A 13,535-nucleotide genomic window follows, 5' to 3' on the forward strand; every position below is an offset into this window, starting at 1 on the left:
AATTTCAGGACTTTGATTTCAACAGGTAACATTCTAGGGGAAACAAAACTGCCCTCCAAACAAACTGCAGTGAAATAATACCTAACGGAGCTAAATAGGAGGCAGAGAAAAGGATATTAGTAGGGTTGGGAGAGGCTGCTGGAGGGCATCGCTCCCCTTTAGGTGATCCACTGGAGAACAGCTGTCTCCGCCCACAGACATCTCTTGGGGCCACTGGGAGGAAAAGATCGACGGGCTGGACGCAGTGAACTGACTTCCTGTGGTGGGTCTTGCGTCTTACGTGCTGTGGTCTGACATTAGTACAAGAAAGGGCTCTCAGGGCCCTGTACGGACCCTTTCGGCGTGAAGGAGGGTCACAAGGACACCATCCCGAGCTGAGAATGACACTGATGTTTGCAAGCCCAACATGCACATCTCCTAACGAGAACCTCCCCGCTGCCGGCCAGGTGGAAGCCCATAGCAGCCGGCATCGTCTTGCTGCGGCCCCTCCAGTTTCTCCTCGTCTCTCATCACCCAGAGCCCAGCAAGGGGGCCGTGTTTCAGGAAGGACGTCACGAACGACTCATTTCCTGTGTGCAGCAGTCAGGGTTCAGAAAGCAGATCCAAGGTGATTATGACAGGAATGTGGGATTTATTACAGGAATGAGACCCTGCCCTAGGATGGGAGAAGCTGGGAAAGGTCTAGAAGGAAGAGTCAAAGGAACAGAGAAAGCATCATCAACCAGTCAAACTCAAGCACTGACATGGTTGACAGGCTGGGCCCTTCAGGGGGGTCTGAGAAGCCAAGCACGTCCAGGTGACAGGCGAGGGCCTGAAGGAGAAGCCCATGGAATGGTCTGAAAGGGGCTGTGCCTCTGTGCAGCTAGGCTGGCCATCGCCAAGCTCTGTGAAGGGCTTGGGGCCACCGCTGGTCCAGAAGGAGAGCAGAGGAGACCAAGGACCAGTGAGAACCTGCCAGCTACCTCTGCTTCTGCCCCTCGCCGTGTATGACCACGCAGCCCTCACGACTTGCTTTGTTTCCATCTTCCAAATCTCACACCAGTTCCTCCTTTGACCAACTCTAACTCTGAACCATGCAGTTATCAGTATAACCCAAGATGAAATAGCACAATCTAACATATTATCTCGCCTTTCTGTGTCTTGCAATTAATGTCTAGACTTAAGCTTAAATAAAGGCATTGAAAATGTTCCTTAAATTAGAATAAACTTCTTATCCATCCTCTTCATGCCCTTTCCAGGTGAATAAAACATTGAAAATTGATTTTTAAAATAATCAAGAATCTTTCGCGTCTTTCCTCCCGACACTGCTCATTTACTTCACGGCAACTGATGGTAGAAAAAGATAGCACTTTGTTACTCCCATCACGTCAAGCTGAGTCACAAGTCTGTCATTTCACATTTTCAGTTCAACTTACAGCATTAGCTATCAACAAATTGAACAGTTTCTAAATTGACTGTTTTTACATAATGCCTAGAATCCAGAAGTAGAGTATTTTCTGAAGTGACAAAAGCTTGGAAACAATAGAGATACCCATCATTAGGAGAGTGGTTAAATAAATATTAGAACAAACATGCAATGGAGTACCATGCAGCCTTTGAAAAATGAGGCACGGTACTGATAGGAAGCCATCTCAATGTTGTTTTTGTTAAGTAAAAAAGGCAATGTGAGAATAGGGTGTATGGATGCATATGAAGTGTATAGGCACAAATGTGCATAACTTCTCCTCTCTCTGGGGAGAGTAACTGGGGTTGGAGTGGGGAAAATAATATAAAACTTTTGAATTTTTTGCCATATGTTTGTACTGTTTTGAGATAGATAAGTAGAAAAGATAGATTAGATAGATAAGATAGGTTAGATAGATGATAGATAGATAGATAAATGATAGATATGATGGATAGGTAGAAATAGATAAGATAGATAGATGATAGATTAGCTAGACTGATAAATTAGATAGATAAGCTAGATTAGATAGATATATAAGACATATTAGATAGAGATAGATAAGCTATAGATTATATAGATTGTTAAATCAGGTAGATAAGATAGATACAGTAGATAAATAGATTAGATAGATAGATAGATAGATAGATAGATAGATAGATATAGATTAGATAGGTATAAATAGGGAAATAGGTCTACATTTTAACAATGATGTGCTCTGTGATACAGTGTGATCTGGCATATTTTACCCCCAAATCTTCTGCTCTTGATATCAGAGATACCAAGAAGAAAAAAATGTTCATTATCACAATCCACATCACAGTTAGAAGACCAAATTCACAGGTTGGGTCAATTTAGCAGGATGTACGCATAAGAGAAAGACATGGAAAAAAATTTCTACTTCCTCTGTCTTGCCTCATTTCATTCCTCAATGTGACCAATATTTCTGTGTATGTTTGTACAACATTTTATTATATGAGTTTAAAGATAGATGCAAATCACCTGATAGAAATGGTTCTTCTTTGAGACACCACCTATTTCAAACTACAGAAAGAAGTTTCCTGTTCTGATCATCAGAATCCGTTATTAACGGGGGTGAATATCATTACTAATCCAGGTCAGTTAAGAGGCTTATTCTGCACAGCCCCCTTTCCTGGACCACCTGCTGCAGGAGGGTTGGATTTGATGCGCCTCTCCTTTGTAATTCCTTTCCTCTGTCTGAATTACATCTCCCTCTTTCACTCTGCCCAGACATTTGACAGGTGCTTGACTTCTGGAATCCCTCACCCAATAGCCACACACTCTTCCTTGTATGTAGTTTTCCGAGGCTCGGGGTCAAACTCAATTTTGCACAAGAATACAGACTGCACTTATATGTACAAATCATGGCTTCCAGGAGAGAGCACATCACTGTGGGCTTTGGTTGGCAATGATTCCTGGGAACAGGGAAGAGCTTCTGTCTGGCTCTCCCTTTCTGTTTTCCTTTATTACCTAATGTCCTCACTCAAAATGCTCAGCTGTGATTATTGCAAAAAGGGCTGTGGGACACTATCCCATCACAAGGGCTTTCTCTTTCAGTACTAAATGGACTATCTTTCAATTAATATGCAGAAGTAAAGACACTGAAAAAATCATTATGTTGGCATCTTTCAGAAGCGATTATTAGATTTCTTTCTTACCAGAAATCCTAGCCTTGCCTTTTGTTCCTTCCGGGGCCCGTCTGTGTGCAAAAGGACCTTCACCCTCGTGAACCCTTGGCTCTCCCACCAGCGCTATGCAAGCCTCTTAGTTGCCTCATGAGGAGCGGCACCCTGGAGGTGAGGGTTGTGCTGGCATTTCCTGCAGCTGGGCCTTCACTTTTCTACCCGGTCTGTAATTTCCTGTTATTCTTACAGTGTGAGAAACTGACTTACTACATATAGTCTCTCTCCCTTTAGAAGCGGTTTATTGAGAGATCACTGAAGAATGGTTTATTTAGAGATCATGAAAGCTCTGGCCAGCCGAGCTAGTATTATATCACACCTCTCCTCTCCCCCAGGTAGAAAATCCGGAAGATCCTGGGAAAGGTCATTGGTTTTGTACATCTCCTAGACTCCCATACACGTCTATGCTCCAGCTCCACGGGCCTTCTTGCTGTTCCCTCTGACTCGGGGCTTTGGCACCGGCGGGCGCCCCAGCCTGGAATACTCATCTCCCAGAGAGCAACACGGCTCCCTCCTTCACTTTCTTCAAGTCATTGCTCAATGTCACTTTCTCATTCTCCACCCTTTGCTATCGAATCATAACCCCCAGCACTTCCTAGCCCATTTTTCTGTTTAATTTCTCCTCTGAGGTGCATCACCTCATATAGTTTAATTTTTGTGGTTGTGTTAGCCCACTATAAATCCCACGAGGGCAGAGATTTTTGTCTCTGTTCACTGCTGTAGCCTCTTTGCCTGGCACAAAGTAGGCCCTCTGGAATAAAGGAATGAATGAATAGTTCACATTGTAGTTCTCCTAGCCTTTCTGGATGGGCTAACCTAAGACTTGACCCTCAAAGCATCAAGGTGGGTCAATTCAAAGAAACAGAAGCCAATGTTTATTTATAAAGTACTATGTTCTAAGCATTTTGCATTTAGACCTATTTTATCTGTCTAACACCACGGCCACCCCACACCCCGACCATTTTTTGGAGACTGTTCTCCCTTCCTCTGGGAATGTCTCCAGACCACTCCATCCATTTGGCCATCAGAAGAGCCTCCATGTTAATGGAGTGTGACTTCCAGCTCCCGGCCTTCATTGTTGGGACAAAGGCCTGCCCCAGAAAACTTGGAATCCAGACCAGAAGATCCAAACTGAGCCTGGTGGTGCTATTGAATTAAGGAAATGTAAACCTGGCAGCCGCTGTTGGCAGCCAAGTTCTCAACAGTCAGACTGGCGAACAGAGAGTGGTCTGTGGCGAAGGGGGAGTAGAACAGTCATGCAGAGAGGATCAGGGACACAGAACCAAGTGTGGTCCCAATGCCCTTGGAGTCCCTGAGTTCAGTTCACTCTTAGGAGTCCATTGCACCCCCAGCTTAGAATTTTGAAATATCCTTATGTCATTATACTGCATTCCCTCTATTTTTCTTAAACAAATTAAAGATGATTTTTATCACTTATTAAGAAAAGTTGGTTATCTCATTTAAGGCAGACAGAAACCCGATGGAGTAACTAATCTCTGACTGTACAGCGGAGGACGTCTTAGAAAGCTTGGGTGTCGTGTCAGCTACTCTGGGAAAGTGGCAGGGCTGGGATCCGATCTCAGGTCAGCCTGACTCCAGAGCTTCAATCGACTTTCATTCTGTGATTCAGTCAAGTTCAACCATCTTGGGGTTTTGTCTTTAAAATTTTTTTTATTATGGAGATTTTACACACATTGGCACATGATCCCCCATGTACCAATCAACTGGCTTCAACCATCACCCACACTTACATGTCTTATTTCTTGACAGTCTTTTAAGCAGTGGACCCTCAGAGAGAAAAGAAAGCTGTAAGATTTGAGGCCCTGGAGTGGGGCCTATAGCACTGTTGTGCAGTGAGCCTCCGTGGAGAATTGCAGAAAACAGAAGAGGCATTGACCTTAAGGAACACAGCTGCTGAGGCAGAGTCAACAGTGTCATTAGAAGCAGGTGGGTGGATTGGATCACCCAACAGAGGTGGGGCTTTTGCAGCCCCAGTGGAAAATGCTAAATGTTGGAAGACTCTCCAGATTTAAAAGAAATGCAAAACACAGCCCCCTCCCACCCACTGGTTTGTGGTCACCAGGAAAGATTAACACTCAGATGCTGGCCTCTAAGATAGGTCTTCTAAGGCCATATCAGGGTTCATTTGTTTGACCTTGCTCAGGTTCCTCTCTGCCCCTGGTTAATGATTTACAAGTGACACCTTGGTAACGCTAAGGGACCCTCTCTCCCTGTTCTCTTTAAGAACAGGAAGTAGTCTGAGCCTGGGGCCAAGCCCATCGTTCATGATTAGAGCAGAGCCCAGGACGTTGTTGGAGCTGACCAGAGCTTTGTTCACGGAGATGGCAGGTCCCCAGCCTGACAGTCTGCTGACAGCTGCTGTTTCCCTTCTCTCTCCCTCGTGCCAGAAGGACGGTTACGTCAGCGCCACGGGCTCGGTTCTGAGCGAGCCGGGACGAGAACTGAAGTGGCTGGACTCGGCAGGGTGGGGAAAGGCTTTTTCCGCAGTGAAGAGGCACAGCCCCGGAGCTGCCCAGATGAGCCAGAGTCCCTCTCAGGAAATCCCTGTCCTGGCGGTCTCCCCGCCCATCACGGCTCTTTGGTGCCCACGACTTTATTCCTGGGATGCAAGCAGCTGCCAGCCCTAATACCTGTCCCACAGGGCAGTTGTGAGAAGCCAAGGAGATTGTGAATGAGGAGGCATTTTGTTAAATGCAAAATGTCATACGGTCATAAAGGACTGTCATTTTTACTCCTCTTCTACATCGTACCAGGGGACTGCCTCCCACACCCAGCCGGGCTGCCTTGCAGCCTCAAAGCCAGGTCTTCCTCCCCGAGGAGGGGAGCCTCACTCAGGATATATTTCTGAATGACAGCCACTCCTGCAAAGAATCCAGCAATATTTATCATTCACATGCAGAAATGTGTCTAACATATTTAGCAAGCTCCCCGTGAATTCCTTGTGCTTAGCAACCGAAACAGAAAAAGCAGCACATGGAATTTGTGGTTATTTGATACCAACTTGATGTGAATGAACAAGCGAATCTGCGTATTTTTCCCAACGTGAACCTGGTACGATTATTATTGCCTGTGTCTAGTGGGGTATGTAATGCTCTTGCTACTTTAATTTTTGCATTTCTTTTTTTTCTTTTCAGAATGAAAATTTAAATCCTGGCAAAGAGAGCACCGAATCTAGTATTTATGGACTCTGCTCTCCCAACGCACTTCTCTATGCCCTGCTTTTCCCAATTCCATTTTGAAAAAAAATAGGGCCTAGAGAACGTCAAGTTTCCCTCAACTTCAGGGTTATTTTCTCCATACTGGGCCCCTTGTATCAGGCAAAACCTCTGACCCTTACCTCCACCTCAGGCTGCAAACCCTTTGGGGGACTCTGAACGGGAGGCAACCAGAGAATGAAAACGCCTTTTCTGTTGGGCTCTTGTCTGAAAGGAGCCTCCGCTCCAGGGAGGAGAAGCCAGTTCAGTGTCGGGAAGAACTTTCAAGTAGTCGCAGCTGCCACCAGTTGGAGTGAACGCTCTCCGAGGCCACCAGGTCCTCACCAGCCGGAAGTGGGCAGCCGCTGGGACAGGATAGTAGCGGGAACTCAAGCATCGAGAAGAGGCTGGGCTAGCTGCACACGCTGCCCGACCTTGGGAGTCTGAGTCTACCAGATGGCTGAAGGGCACCTAAAAAGCAGGTGGTTCCCTTTGTGGCGTTGTTTGAGTGCAAGGAAAAATGCCTTACTTAAAAATATCTTCTTCTTTGACACCTGAAATTCCACCACTAGTAATTTCTTTTGGGTCAAACGTTTCTCTTTTCCTGAGATTTTATTCTGATTTTTAAAGGAGTAGTGATTTTAAAACTTCATCCGTGGGGTCCAAAAGCTTTTAAAGAGCTTCCCCTCCTCCCAAGAAAGAAAAGATGGAAACCCCTAAGATCATGAAAAGGAAGGAAGGAAGAGAGGGAGGGGGATGGGAGGAAGGAAGGAAAGGAGAGAAAAAGAGAGAGAAGAGAGGGAAGAAGGGAGGAAGGAAGAAAACTTGAGGGAAATTTTGCCCACACCACAAGTTTTAGGGACCAAGTCTGACAAGGGCTGAGATCTTTGAGATTTCTCAAAGATTTGTGGTGTATGTCTTACAAATATTTCCTCCCCAGCATCCCCAGCATCTTGCAATTTCACCCAGCCAATTTTAGGAGAGATTCTACCTTCACAGACACGCACTGTTTCCCCAATCTCGCCCCTCACTTCACCCCACTCCCCCGCCCCACACACAAAGTTTTGGAATTCTAGGGTCATTCGTGGGGAGAGTAAATTCAACCAAAGGTCTTACCCTCTGCAACTGTCAGTGACTTGAGTTCTTATCTCTGCCCTTCTACCTCCTTCTGCTCCCATGAGCCTGTTATAAGATTCTGTGAAGACAAAATTAGTGAAAGGCTTTGTTATAAGATACACATGACTCTCTCCTTGTAGCCTTGGAGCAAATTACTCACCTTAGTTTTTCCACTGAGGTCTGAAAACTGGGTCTAAAAATGCCTTCCTCTAAAGAAGAGCACATCCACATGGCATAGAGGGGGTGCTGGTCATCAGGGCCCGGGCTAGAAACTGATAGAACATTTACTCTGAGTGTTTGAGAAGACTTTCATGGACAAACAATTGACAAAGGTGAAGCCACAGAAGACCAGATTGTGTTAAACACCAGACTTAACTCTAAAGGCAGTGAGTTAAAATTCTTGTAAAATTAAATATATCAGGCTTAAGTATTATAAATTGTATTTATGGAAAATTCATAAGTTGAAATTAAATTAAATCCCTCCAATTTCTCTACTACTCAGAGACAGGTATATTTCTTGTAGAATTTTCTACATGCAAATACACATAGCCGAAAATCAGTTTATACCACACTTAGCACTCTGTAATCTCTTTAAAATGCACCCAAAGGGTTGTTGTGGTTATCAAATGCATTATTACACATAAAATTATTAGCTTTTTACTCAACGATACATGACTTCATTATACTATATGCCAGACACTGTTCATAATAACTTCTCATCCATTAATTAAATAAATAAGTCCATGAGTGCCCAAGGAGCTCATGAATAAAATAAAACTTCTGTAAGTTCCTTCTGGTCCTCGCCAAGAGCCAAGATCAGGTTTATGGATAATAAATAACAATAATAGTTTGCAAATTTTTCTTTAATTTTAGAATGTGTTCTATGTGCTTTGCGCTCTCTCCAAAAAGTGTGTCTACTTAATCATGTTCTTCTCTGGCCAAGGTTAAAATGAGGTTTTCTCTGCACAGAAAAGTCCTCTGAAGAGAACAGATACTCACATGAACCGCCAAGGGGTCAGTTTTGGGAGCAGCAGAACATTCTAGTAACTAGAGCAGGTTTTGGTCTCAACCCTGACCCTGTGCCTGGCTGACATTGAAGAATAAGTATCTCTAGACCTCATTTCCCTACCTGGAAGGTAGGGCTAGTTCTTATTCTCTCTTACAAGCCTGTTGAGAGAGGATCATTGGAGAATGTGCATAATAGCATCTTGCTGAACAATATAAAGGTCTCACAAAAGTAGTTTAGATCTTGCAGCAGAGCCAAATTCTAGGTAAATGAAAAGGGATTTCCCACTCCTCCATGTCCCCTTCCTAACCACGCTGCTCCAGCAGGAGTCCAGTGCCCTAGCTGACTGGCCCACCTTCTCTGATGTCAAAGCTGGATTATATTCATGTGCTCCCCACACATCACCTGCCCCTCCATCAAACTGACCCTGGTAGTCATGGCACTGGCCTCAAACGATGAAATGAGAAAAAGCTGATGTCCTCACCCTGATCTCTTTCTCTGTATTTCTTTTTTATCCTCACCCAAGGACATTTTTTTATTTTTATTTATCATCAGATACAGCAGGAGGGAGAGAGGGGAGAAGAGAGAGAGAGAAACATCAATGTGACTGCTTGCCACCCACACGACCCCAACTGGGCTCGGGGACAAACTGCAACCGAGGTACGTGCCCTTAGCGGGAACCGAACCCGGGACTCTCTGGACTATGGGCTGACACTCTAACTGCTGAGCCAAACCAGCCAGAGCTCTTTTTCTATATTCTTTTCTTCCTTTAGTATTATGCAGAAAGGGCTCTGATGAACTCAATGTGCCAGTAGCTACATCCAATCACCCAGAGTCTCATTAATAGAAATAATCATTATTATAATAAATCAATAACATTTATTAAGCACTTAGTAGGTATCGGGCAATGTGAAGAGTTCTTGATGAACACAATCAAATTTAAAACAACCCAATGAGACAGACGGTTTTACATTGTAAATACTTGTAGAATGAATACATAAAAATTAATCACAGATGACCTTGGGACACTTTTATATTATGGGAGACTATTATTTTTATAGGGTAATTTGACTCTCAAGCCTGTGCTTGGCAGTAATCTCCAGCTACCTGTCATTCTCCCATTTTCTTCACTTAATGCCTTTGACCCCAGAGAGCCCCTGAGCACATGCTAGATGTGCAATCTACCCCCACAAAGTATGGACACAAGTGAAGTTAGAGTTTGCCTTCTAATTTTCTCAGAACATTACTTTTTCTACCCACCACTCACTCACCTCCCTTCTTTCCTCATTCCTTAAAAAAGAAAGCATTACATCATTGTATCTTCTCACCTAGGAAAGTCTTTTTAAGTACCAGCCACCCTCATTTCGACACCCTGGGACCCTAGGAGTGCCAGCGAGAGCTGTGGCAAGGAGAGCAAATATATCAAAGTGAGGAACGAGAGCCTGCCGAGTTTGTTAGCACCCAGGCAGAGAAGGAAACTGCTATTTTTATCAAATGCACCTTTATTTAAACAGAACTCAAGGTAACTCAGGGGATCCTTTGGAAATTTCTGTTCCTTCTAATAGGACTGGTTATCTTATATGCCCTTTCTAGCCTGTTTTTTTTTTTTTTTTAAATCTTTATTGTTGTATATAGAATGTATTTCAGATGTTCCTCATTTTTCCCCCATTGACCCCCTCCTCCCCACTCCCGCCCCCCTCCTGCCTTTTCCCACACTGTTGTCTGTGTCCATTGGTTATGCATATAAGTTCTTTGGTTTATTTCTTCCCACCGCCAACTCCTTTCTCTTTGAGGTTTGTCAGTCTAGCAATGAATTTGTACTTCTTAATCCCTTCACCTTTTTCACCCATTCCCCCAACCCCCCTCCCATCTGGCAACCAACAAAATGTTCTCTGTATCTATGAGAATGTTTCTGTTCTGCCTGTTCATTTTGTCTGTACATTCCATTGTTGATAGATATGTATTCATTTCCATTTTGTTTGTTTATATATTTTATCTTTTTCTTCAAAAAGACCCTTCAACATTTCATATAATAATGGTTTGGTGGTGATGAACTCCTTTAACTTTTCTTGTCTGGGAAACTCTTTCTATGGCCATCAATTCTAAATGACAGCTTTGCAGGATAGAGTAATCTTGGTTGTAGGTTCTTGGTTTTCATCACTCTGAATATTTCTTGCCACTCCCTTCTGGCCTGCAAAGTTTCTCTTGAGAAAGCAGCTGAGAGCCTTATGGGAACTCCCTTGTAGGCAACTAGCTGCCTTTCTCTTGTTGCTTTTAAGATTCTCTCTTTGTCCTGAACCTTTTGCATTTTGATGATGATGTGTCTTGGTGTGGGCCTCTTGGGGTTCATCTTCTTTGGGACTCTCTGTGCTTCCTGGACTTGTATGTCTGTTTCCTTCACCAAGTTAGGAACGTTTTCTGGCATTATTGTTTCAAACAGGTTTTCAATTTCTTGTTCTCGCTCTTCTCCTTCTGGCACCCCCAAGATGCGAATGTTGGCATGCTTGAAGTTGTCCCAGAGGCTCCTTACACTCTCCTCATTTTTTTGGATTCTTTTTTCTGTTTGCTGTTCTGATTGGGCATTTTTTGCTTCCTTATATTTCAAATCGATGGTTTGCTTCTTGGATTTACGTACTCTACTATTGAATCTGTGTAAATTATTCTTTATTTCAGTTAATGCCTCCTTCATTTCTGACAGTGCATCCATCATTTCTGACTGGTCCTTTTTTATGCTCTTGAGGCCCTCACTAAGTTCACTGAGGTTCTCACTAAGTTCATTGAGCATCCTTATAAGCAGTATTTTGAACTCAGCATCTGTTAGGTTGCTTATCTCCATTTCGCTTAGTTCTTTTCTTGGGGTTTTATTCTGTTCTTTCATTTGGGACCTGTTTCTTTGTCTCCTCATTTTGGCTGCCTCCCTATGTTTGTTTCAGTGTATTACTTAATGAGTGGTATGGGGCTCGCTGAGACCAGATGCTGCTTGTTTGAAAGAATTTAGGAAAAACCTGAAGCAGGATCTAAGACAGGCCAATCCTATGGTTAAGCAAGTGGCAACAGCTTGGATGGGCTTGAAAGTTGGATGGGGTGGGGTGGGGCGGGGCCTCAGGGAATCACCAGGGCGGGGCTACCAGTGTGAGCCAGGTTGCTGGAGTCCCAGATATGGGGACTCTCTGCCGCCCCAGGGAAGGGCTCACCAAAGGAACAAAGGCCTCTGACAGCACGTTTGTCCCTGAGAAAGCCCCCTCTCCAGCCCTCGCTCCAGGGCCAAACAGCTCAGTTCTTCCCTGTATGTCTCTGCCGCCCCTCGAGCTGCCTCCCCTCCAAGCTTAGAGGGAGTGAGTCTGATAAGTCCGTGCGTGGGCCCTTTAAGGAGCTGCCTGGGGCTCCAGCCGCTTCAGCCTCCCTGAGCCTCAGTTCCCGCTGGTTTTTCCAGCCAGAAGTTATGGGGACTTCTCTTCCTGGCACTGGAACCCTGAGCGGGGCACCTGGTGTGGGACGGGGACCCCTCAGTCCTCAGGGAGGACCTTCCCAGCTGAGGGACCCTCCTGATTTTTATCCGCCACACGTGGGTGTGGGACCAGCCCGTCCGCCTCCGCCCCTCCTCCCAGTCTGGATGTGGCTGCTGCTTTAATTCCGTAGTTGTAGGACTTCCATTCAGCTTGATTTCAGGCGGTTTTGAATGATGGTTGTTCTGTAGTTTAGTTGTAACTTTGATGTGGTTGTGGGAGGACGCGATACCCCATTTACCTACCTGCCATCTTGGCCGGAAGTCTCTCCAGCCTGGTTTTTATCCCCACATATGTAACATGGAAGTTCTCCCATTGGTTCCCTTATGAACTCTCATCTCAGTCACCAGCCTTTGGGCTGTAGCCTGGGCACAGGCTGGGCAGGCAGCATATAGAAGCTGTGACTGAGGTGGAGTGCACCCCTGTGGCCAGCAGTTTAGGCTTTATTTCTTCCCTGAGATACACCCGCTGGGTTCCAATCCTATGGTTTCTCCAGCCAAGGCTGGTTCGTGATTCAGCGCATGAGCTGGCCTTCAGGATTTAATCACATCCCTTCATGTCTCTCTCACAACTTTGCCATCATCTGATGGACACTCCAGGTGCTGCCCTGACCTGGTGCCTCGTGCTCATCACAAGGGTTTTGTCTCAAACGCAGGCTCTCTGTGCTGACATCTTATATTGAGAGTTAACTTCCATCTCACACACACACACACACTCACACACACACACTCACTCACACACACACACACACTCTTACTGAGTATTTTTGATAAAAGACAAAAATGAGTAAAAAAATACTTTTCCCTTTATCCTTTATCTATTTAATAGAAGTCCTACACTGGTGTACCCCAAAGACAGGCACAGTTAACACTGATTCTCTTTAAATGACAAGCTTTTTTTGGTTGTGCTTTTCTCTGCCCTGAGTATACATTTCTTTTGTAATTATGAAAAACAGATGCTATTTTTGTTTTGTTTTTAACAGAAATGCTGTGTTTTGCCTGGCTGGTGTGGCTCAGTGGTTGAGCATCGACCCATGCACCAAGAGGTCGCTGGTTCAATTCCCGGTCAGGGCACATGCCCAGGTTGTGGGCCCGATCCCCAGTGAGGGGCATGCAGGAGGCGGCCAATTGATGTTCTCTCTCATCAATGTTTCTATCTCTCCCTCTCCCTTCCTCTCTCTCTAAAATCAATAAGAAAATAAATTTAAGAAGAAAAGAAAAACGTTGCGTTGTATTTCCTCTCTCATCTCTGAAATCACAGAAAGCAGCCAAGGGGAGGATCCCAGGTCCGAGGCGCTGCCTCTCGGATGCTCACTTCAGCCCGCACTGTCTGCCGTCCGGGTGAAAGCCCGAGCTCCCTGCACGGAGCACATCTCCGTCCCCACGAACAAGGCCCCGCCCTTCCCTGCACACGGCCTGCCCAGCCTCCTCACCACCTCTCCAGAAGTGTAGAAAACTGCCTTGAGAGAACATTTTCATTTTCCTCCTAACATTTCTAGATATCTCACTTGAAAATCTAAAGCTTAACATTTGACATGTCGAGAGGCCA

The sequence above is a fragment of the Molossus molossus genome, unplaced genomic scaffold (genome assembly GCF_014108415.1).
Source record: "Molossus molossus isolate mMolMol1 unplaced genomic scaffold, mMolMol1.p scaffold_m16_p_1, whole genome shotgun sequence".
Taxonomy (NCBI): domain Eukaryota; kingdom Metazoa; phylum Chordata; class Mammalia; order Chiroptera; family Molossidae; genus Molossus; species Molossus molossus.